The sequence below is a fragment of the Raphanus sativus genome, chromosome 5, assembly GCF_000801105.2.
Source record: "Raphanus sativus cultivar WK10039 chromosome 5, ASM80110v3, whole genome shotgun sequence".
Lineage (NCBI taxonomy): Eukaryota > Viridiplantae > Streptophyta > Magnoliopsida > Brassicales > Brassicaceae > Raphanus > Raphanus sativus.
Window position 1 is genome coordinate 25,874,544 of NC_079515.1, and position 9,778 is coordinate 25,884,321.

Sequence of the window (9,778 nt, forward strand, 5' to 3'; positions counted from 1 at the left end):
TTAGTTTCTTTTAGATATCTACAAATTATGTAAATATTATTTAGTTTAAATTTTTGATAACTATACAATTTTATATGATTTTTAGTAATTTTGTACAAGTTGATTTAATACTTAACCAAATGAAATAAATATTTTTTAAATTTAAGATTTTAACTTTATATATATATATATATATATATATATATATTCTTAAATATAATTTAAAATAAAAAAAAATATATTTTCTCTTAATTTTATGCTTAATTAATGATATTTATATTAATTATTGGTCAAAATAAAATATATAATATTAATAAGTTAGATTTTAAAATATAAAATTTTACTTTTAAAAAATTCATCACTACACATGGTGCAGGAAAACACCTAGATTAATAATTGTGACATGACTACTAAAATTGATGACATGTCTTATAGATTAATATGACATGGACAATTATATTTAATGTTAATCTATATTTTTGGTATACTTTTTAAAATATGGTAGTAACTCATATATTACATTTATTGTCGATTTATATTTTTGGACTTTTTTAAAATATGGTAATAACTCATAAATCATCATTAAAATAAATATATTCATAAGCATTTCAAGTTTCGAAATATCATTTAAATTAAACATATTTCAAATATATGAAAATTATAAAAATTAAATCATAAAATCAGATTAAATCGTAAAATTATTAGTTTCTTATATATATCTACAGATTTTATAAATATTGTTTAATTTTAATTTTTGACAATTATGCAATTTTACATATTTATTTAATATATTTAATTAAAACAAATAGATAAAAAATCTACCTCAGATTATAATTTTAAATATATACATGTACATTCTTAAATATAATTCAAAATAAACCAAATTTTTTTTATCTTAATTATAATGTTCAGTTAAATCAAATTTATATTAAAATATTGATAAAAAAGAAAATTCATAATATTAATAAAATTTAAATATAATTTATATTTATCTATTAAAAAATATTTTAAAATTCTTTTACTGCACATGGTGCAGGAAAACACCTAGTCTATCTTATTAAAGTAAAAGTAATTTAAGTTTTTGTTTGGTAACATGGATAGTAGTCTTTAAAAAAATTAAATTTTGTTTGGTAACAAAGATAGTAGAGAATTTTGTCTTTTTCTTATTTAAATGATAGATTTAAGTATTTAATGTCTTTTCCTAATTTAAATAATAGATTTTCTAATAGAATGAATCTTGACCAAAATAAATTTCCTAATAAATTTTTTGTTAACATTTAATAGTTTTCCATATTTATTAATAAAAATAATAAAATAAAAATCACACATCAAAATCAAATTATGGAAAACATACATCTATCTCCTCCTCACTCTCGGATAAAATTTGGAGGAAACCCTAAATCGAATCAAATTCGTCGCGGCTGGTATCGATTCGATATGGCAGGAGGTGGTGATGCGTTGTTGCAAAAGCAGACGGGAGTGTGGTGGGACCTCAACACATGTCCGGTTCCCGCTGGTGTTGAGCCTCGTCGTGTCCGTGAGTGTATAGAATCTGCGTTGTACAAGGAGATGGGTTATCGTTCTCAAGTCCACATCTATGCCTTCGGCAACCTGGAATACATGCCTAGTGCCCTCTTGGAAGAGATCTCTTCCTCTGGAATCGTTGTTTCTCACGCCCCCTGCGGTGGGAACAGTTTATCAGGTTTATTGGACGAATGGTCGGAGGATAACCCAACTCCGGCTACCGTCATGCTGATATCCCGTTGTTATACCATGGCTAATCCTTGTTTTATCTCGCTTACTGGATTCAATTTCTTTTGTGTATATCCAAAAGATCGTCGGCCAGTTACCCTTGACAATGTGCCATACCATAAGAAAACCTTTGTCAGAGAGTTTGTCTGGGAAAATTTATTGAATGACAACATGAACAACGCATGTGAGATGATGAATGATGATGATGATCCTCTCTTCATCTGCGAGATATGCAATGATCTTTTCAAAATATGTGGCGAATTCATCACTCATCTCAAGAGTGAAGAACACATAGAGCAGTTGTCTGAGATGGTGCCCAGAGACTGCGATTCCGATGAGCCTAGACATTTTTGTCGAGTTTGCAATTATCCCGGCTACAACTCTTATAACATGCTCCTCCATAACCAAAGTGAAGGACATATTCGGAAGCTGGCTGAGAGCAGCAGGAAGAGAGCTCCACTATCGGTTGGCTCTTTTCAGAGAAACAAGATGCAACGACAAGGCAAACAAGTACCGGTTTCACGTTTCTAAGGAATAAGGAAGAAGGAGAAGGAGAAGCGGTAATGCCCTGTGGGGTCTCTGTCTGTGCATTGATGGTTTGATTTAATTTCTCTCTCTTTACATGTTTTGTGTGTGTTATCTGGATGGATATTTTCTCTTTTATAAGAATGACTCCCTGCCTAAGTTGTACAAGAATATATTTAGCTGCGCTGCAAGCTGTTATTGTATAAAGAAAAAATCAAATTATATATCATATAGATAAAATATAAAATATTTTATTAATAAATTGTTAGTATAACACTTTTATAATATAAGTCCAATTAGTTATAAATATTAGATTTTATATGATACACTGTGATATAATAGACGATTAAAATCACATAATATAATTATTTAAAGTAATATATATTTTTTTTTGTTTTAAAATGTTATACCAACAATTATGTAATACATATTAATTTACACACACACATATATATATATATATATTATCATTAGAACAAAGAAAAAAATTGAAGTGAAAGCAAATATTTATACGGCCACGGGTAAAACTATAGAAATAAACAAAAATGGCGTAAGATTTTTTTTTAACAAATTTATTTTAATTTCAAATATGTTTATATATTTTATGTATTTATAAATTATTTTATTTGTTATTAAGAATACTAAGATTTTGGAATTAGAAAAAAGTTATGACCCATTTCTATATTATTTTAATTAGGAATTTAAAATTTATATCAAAACATTTTTTTAAACTTTTAATTTTTATTATAACTACAAATGTTAATTTTCAATCTAAATTTATGTTTAAATATTATAAATATATCATTTATAAATAAAAAACTAAAAACATAAAATAAATACCCGCCCGATTGGGCGGGTCAAGATCTAGTTATTATCTTTATAATAACAAAACAAAACACGTGAGTGTTATGTCGGAGCGTAGATATCAATCCTATATAACTGCAGGAGCACCAAGTTGGGTGTCACGTTAGGTTGAGCTCGAATCAATGGCCTAGAGTTTAATGGCTGGTCTGCTGAAATTGCTATTCTCAGATGTCTACTGGCATCATTTTTTATTTTCGTTTGAACCTTCTTTTATCTTTATTTCTTTGCTGTTGGGATGGTATTCCCTTCAACCCTTTTGGATGTACGTTTGAAGACCTTCATGGTCCTTCTTAATAAAGTTTCAATCAGTGTTAAGAAAAAAACAAAACAAAACACAAAAGGAATCTTAAATTGTTTAAGCTTGGGGAACAAAAGTGGGCAGTATCTAGGTAATGGTGAAGAAACCTTGGGCGCCACTGCATTGTATGGCCGCTTCTTCAAAGTCAACATTCTCACGTGTCCCTCTTTTTTTTTCTTTTAAGCATTACTTTACCTTTATATTTTTGGGAAAATTGTAAATTTAGAAAAAAAAACTAGTATATTGTCCCTATGCCATAATATGAAACATAAGTTGTCCAATTAGTATAATTTTTTCAGTAATCCCAATTAAACCCCTAATCTAAACCTAAAACGAGTTTTGTAACCGGTCGTCTTCTTCCCCCCAAACTTTTTGTTCATTTTTTTTTGTCTCTTCTTTCAAACAACCGCGACCGTATGAACCTTTTTTCTGACCAAACAGGAAATTAGTAACAGTCTTGACACGAGCCAACCTTAGACTAGCCTATTTAACTTGGTTTGGACTTTTGTTAATTATCAGAAACATTCATCAGATCAAGAAAAAAACAATCAACCATTTATTCGTTTATTTTATTTTATTTTATTTTCTGTTCTTTTGTACACATTGTAACTGTGAGAAGAAAATGGTACAGAGGTCAAGTAAACAGTAGATATAATATCTGTATTTTGGGTATATATTTTGAGTGTACCAGACACATATCTGACACGTACGCATCTTCTTCCCAAGAAATTCAAGTTTTTGGGGTAGTTTAAAAAAAAAATTGTAGAAATCGTGTGTGATGAAAGAACACTATTTAAAAAAATAATTTAGGAAATACAAAAGTTATAGAAATTATAGATTTACAATATATTCTCAACAGATTTTGGAGAGATTTATGGAAAAAATACAATTCGAATTTGGCAGAATACACATTCTAATGTCGGTAGAAGTTAGAAAAACTGTAGATTATGTAATCCAGTTGCGGTAGAATAAAGTATCTTGGTAGATAAAGCAATCATACTTTCGTAGAGTATAGGTAAATAGGCAGATTTCGTGATTATGTGTCCGTAGATATATTAGAAAATAAAGTTAATGAAATCTACCGTAATTCAGAAATTAGGAAAATGGCAGCTGATTTATTCTACGAAGGTAGAATTGTATTTTTCGGTAAGTATTATGTTCTACGAGCTGTAGATATCTATGTTGTTAACCGATTATACAATCTACCAGCCGTAGATAGTAGATTATGTTTTCTACCATCCGTAGATCAAAAAATAAAATTGTGAAATACTAATATTTAGTTAACCAACATATTTTCATATGATTGTTTCTTGTTTATGTACATTTTGAATATTTTTCCATATTTTTCTGACTCTTAAAATAATTGATATGAATTTTTAAAGTTGATCAGGGGTATATGAGTCAAAAACGGACCAAAAAGAAATTTATGGCAAGGGGACAATGTGGTTGTTTTTTTGTTCCGTTTTGGCAATTTTTTCTATATTTTATCACTATAATTTAAGTGGAATGCTTTTAACTAGAATAGATTATTATTGTTAATAATCTAGACGCGTCTCGTCATGATACTGTCATGATTACATCGTTTTAAAAGGTGACGCCATCGCTGGCGTCTCTTAACTTCGCTCTTCTCGCAAGATTCTTTTTTTTTTTGACCAAAATTCTCGCAAGATTCAGAAGCTGCATTTTTCTAGTGGACTTTCTGCATTATTTAATTTTTGATTTTTGTTGCAATTTAACTATTTCGTCTAATGATAATTCATATTTAATGTGATTTGTTTTATGTTATTACGATTTGTGACTCATATTATTTTTCTAGTGGACTTTATAATACTAATATCTTTTTGTTTTAAAAACCTTCATGGTTTCTGACTACTGGAAGTGTTCTAAGGAAAATTTTATTCATAATATTTAGAAGGGATATCTAACAACTTTAAAAAAAAAATATTAATAAAATAAGAAAGAGATATAATTTATGTGTGAGGTAATAATTCTTTTTAAAGATTTCCAACAATTTTTTTTTGAACCCCTTTGACATTTGTCACATGATAATTAATAGCTTTTTTTTTTGAGCAAACTATTCCATTAAAATTTAAAAGGAGACTGTCATTCTACAGCAGGTACAAAAGCAGAAAAATTAAACAAAGCAGACTTTGCTAGAGTATCAGCATCAATATTAGACAAACGGGGAATAAAACGAAACGAGATAAAGTCCAAGGAGCCAGCCAAGACTCGGATGTCATGAAGCACTCCTTGTAATGCCACATCCTGTCCCTGCTTCTTGAGAATTGCCACAAGATTCTTAGAGTCAGAGAACACGGTGAGGCTTCGAATATGAGAGGAGACTGTGGCCAAAAGCGCAGCCTTAACCGCCAGAGCTTCAGCTACAAGGGCCGAAGGAACAGAGCGACGGTGTGAATAACTGTTTTCCGCGATGAGGTTGTTTGCATCACGAAGCTGCCATCCCATCCCGCAGTTGTCTGTGATTGGGTCCCAAATTGCATCTGAAAAAGAAGTCCAAGTGTAACAAAATAAGAAAGAGATATAATTTATGTGTGAGGTAATAATTCTTTTTAAAGATTTCCAACAATTTTTTTTTGAACCCTTTTGACATTTGTCACATGATAATTAATAGCTTTTCTTTTATTTTTTAAAAAACAATTGAATAATTAAATTATTATACATATAAGAGTATTATATTTGTTTAGATACTACATAAAGTATGTAACTAATGGAGGTGCTCTAAGGACTGAACCATTGTGGAATGACAATACTGTTGGGTACCATATGTGCACTTACACTTAGATATTTAGGTCTGAACTTTGGACCTCTTGAACGCACGTGAGACGGCTCAGTGCTCGATCTGCTATATGCTACGAATATGAATATATACGAACCCATAATACTATAGTAGCATTATCTACTTGGCACCAACCTAGCTAATTGAAGGTCAAATAGATGAGTTACATATTCAATTGGTGATGTTGATTTGATATGGTCGCGGCTTCTCATGACTGTTAATCGTCAATGATCGGGACAATATAAGTGTCGTACAACTAATATGATGCCCATCCAAACTATTCTAAAAATTCTACAAATGTCATTTTCTTAGATAGAATCAAAATAGCATCATTTTCACTCTTCACCATCAAATATTATCAAACAGTTTTATTGCCAAAAAAAAAAGTTAACAAACAATTATTTTTAATACATACGTTTCCATGAGAAAAATCAAGAAGTGATATATAAGTAACTTATTTTTATAAGTTATTCATTTTGTAAATAAAGGCTACTAAACCTAATTAATCAAAAGCATATTTGCATGTTGATTGATCAATGCCAATGTCATCCAAAACTTGATGACTCCAATAATTGACCACTAAAATCAAAGGCAAAATGATGAGACTTATGTAGAAGTTTGGTCGATCTGTTTTCTATTTTCTTATGGTCCACTTATTCTCTTTTTGATCATAACTCATTTGTTTGTTTTTTCTTCTCTGTTGAATTTTCTAACCCATGTTTTCGGATATGTGTATTAATAAAACCAAATGAACGTAGCTTTCTTCACGCAATCTCTACATGTCTTGTATTCATTTCAGTTGAGGTATTCAAGCGGTAAGTTTCATTATACCATTTACTTTTTTTCATTTACATACCAGACGAAATAGATGACAATTAATTGATATCCTAAAACAGATATAGTATACTAATATAATTTGAATTTGACATCAAAAGACCAAGATTAATTCTGCGCTTGATAATACTAGGAACTTGCGTTGAAAGAGGCATGTGACAAATGGTAAGGGACAATATTGAAAACCACACTTGTATATGCTTTTAATATGTGTGCTAAAACCATTCGTAGGTGAAAACAACAAGCTGATACATTAGTTAAGAACTTAAGATAATACAGAAACTTAAGTTACATTATACTTCATGTTCGTCCGTTAGGTTTCTATTTGTTAATTTAATACTGAGAAGAGGTTGATTAATAAAATACAACCGATCTATTTTAGTCAGAAGACTACCTACATATATATATATATACATGCAATATTTTACAAACAAAATGGCATATACGTACGTGCAATATATGGGAAATCGGCCAATTCATACATCAACAGAGGGTTGCGGTCCCGATCAGTACATATACTCAGATCATGTGCTAAAACATATATCAACACATCAAATATTCAAATTTCATACATCAACTAATAAAATTCGGCTTTTACATACATTGACCAATTTTCTGTTAGTCAAAAATAACAGAATCTGAACTGCCGTTATATATCAATCGGAAATATTTTAAATAATTAATAACTAATAAAAATTAATTTCAATGAAAGAGATGGGAGGACTTTCGAACCCGGGTATGGACAATAATTCATCGGACCATTAACTACTGAGCCACCGCAGTTAATTGATTATATTCTATATTGCTTTCTATTTATATCAATTCAGATTTCATGAATATATCTATCTTCTTCTCTTGTCTCTCATTATCCAAACAAAATAAAATAATCAAAAAGCAATTCCTTCAAATAACATTTTTTAAATTTTTGTCACCAAAAAATAAAAACTTTATAATAATTTTTCCAATTTTCCAATTTTTAAAAAACAATTTAAAAATGTAAAAAATGAAAACAAATTGTAAATAAATTATTATAAAAAATTAATTTAAAAATATATAACTAAAAATTATTTTAATTTTTATTATTTATTCAAAGAATTATTTATGATTATATATATGCCTATAAATAAAGGATTATTTTAGAAAGAATTATTTATTTTAAATGATTAATAACTAATAAAAAAATAATTTCCATAAAAGAGGTGGGGAGGTTCGAACCAGGGAGTGGACAAGATTTCACTGGAACTTTAACAACTGCCCCAAATGCAGTTTATTTTTTACATTCCCTATTGTTTCCTATTTGTTCTAATGAATATTTCATGAATATTTTCATCTACTTCAATTGTCTCTCATTATCCAAACAAACCTAAATAATCAAAAAGAAATTCTTTCAGATAACATTCTAAGGTTTTGTCAAAAAATCTTTAAGAAAAAAAATGATCAAAATTATTATATTAAAAAGACAAAAGACCATTCTACTCCTTTATTTATAGGCATATATAATCATAAATAATTCTTTAAATAAATAATAAAAATTAAAATAATTTTTAATTATATGTTTTTAAATTAAAAATTTCATAATAATTTATCAATTTCTTTTCATTTTTCCAAATTTTTAAATTGGTTTTTGTAATTCTAAAATGCTTTAAAATTGGAAAATCGAAAAAATCATTATATTTTTTTTATTTTTTGGTGACAAAAACTTAAAAACTGTTATTTGAAGAAATTGCTTTTTGATTATTTTGTTTTGTTTGGATAATGGGAGACAAGAGAAGAAGATAGAAATATTCATTTTAAGCAAAAAGAAAAAGATAGAAATATTCATGAAATTTGCACTGATATAAATTAAAAAGCAATATAGAATTTAGTCAGTAAACTGCATATGGCGCAGTGGTTAATGGGTCTGGTGAATTTTAGTCCATACCCGGGTTCGAATCTCCCCCACCTCTTTTATAGAATTTTAATTTTATTAGTTATTAATTAATTAAAATATTAAAAGCCATGTAATATTTCCGATTGATATATAACGGACAGTTACTTTTGATTAACAGAAAATTTGTCAATGTATGTAAAAGCCGAATTTTGTTAGTTAGTGTATGAAATTTAAATATTTGATATGTTGACGTATGTTTTAGCACATAGTCCGAGTAGATGTACTGATCGGGACCACAACCCTCGGTTGATGTATGAATTGGTGGATTTCTCTGCAATATATACACTCAACAACAACAAAAAAGAATACTTTGATGTGTTAAAAAAGAGCAAAGACATGTGCAAATGAAATAGTTTTCGTATTGAAAAGAAAAAGGAGAAAAATAAGAATGGTGGGAGGGGACAGTCAGACAGTGTAAGGAAGAGACATTGGGAGACGTGAAAACGCGTTAAAAAAAAGGTGGCAATGACGTGGCTACTAATAATTTCAGATTGCCCATGCATGATTCATGCAAGAGCGTCACAGTCACTTACAGTTCCCACGTTACAGTTTCATTTTTAATAATTATCAATTTGATTACGGATAATACAAACTATAATACTTTGATTACATAAAATACATGCATGCACTATCTTGAGCACATACATGAAAATTAAGCTAATTCGTACTAGAATGTAACCGAGAGTAAGTGTGTAAAAGAGACACACTTACGTAGTAATATTTCATATGGTTTCTTTTCAACAAAAAATATATATTTCATATGATATCAAATAGCATTCAAATTGGGGGACAATGTTAA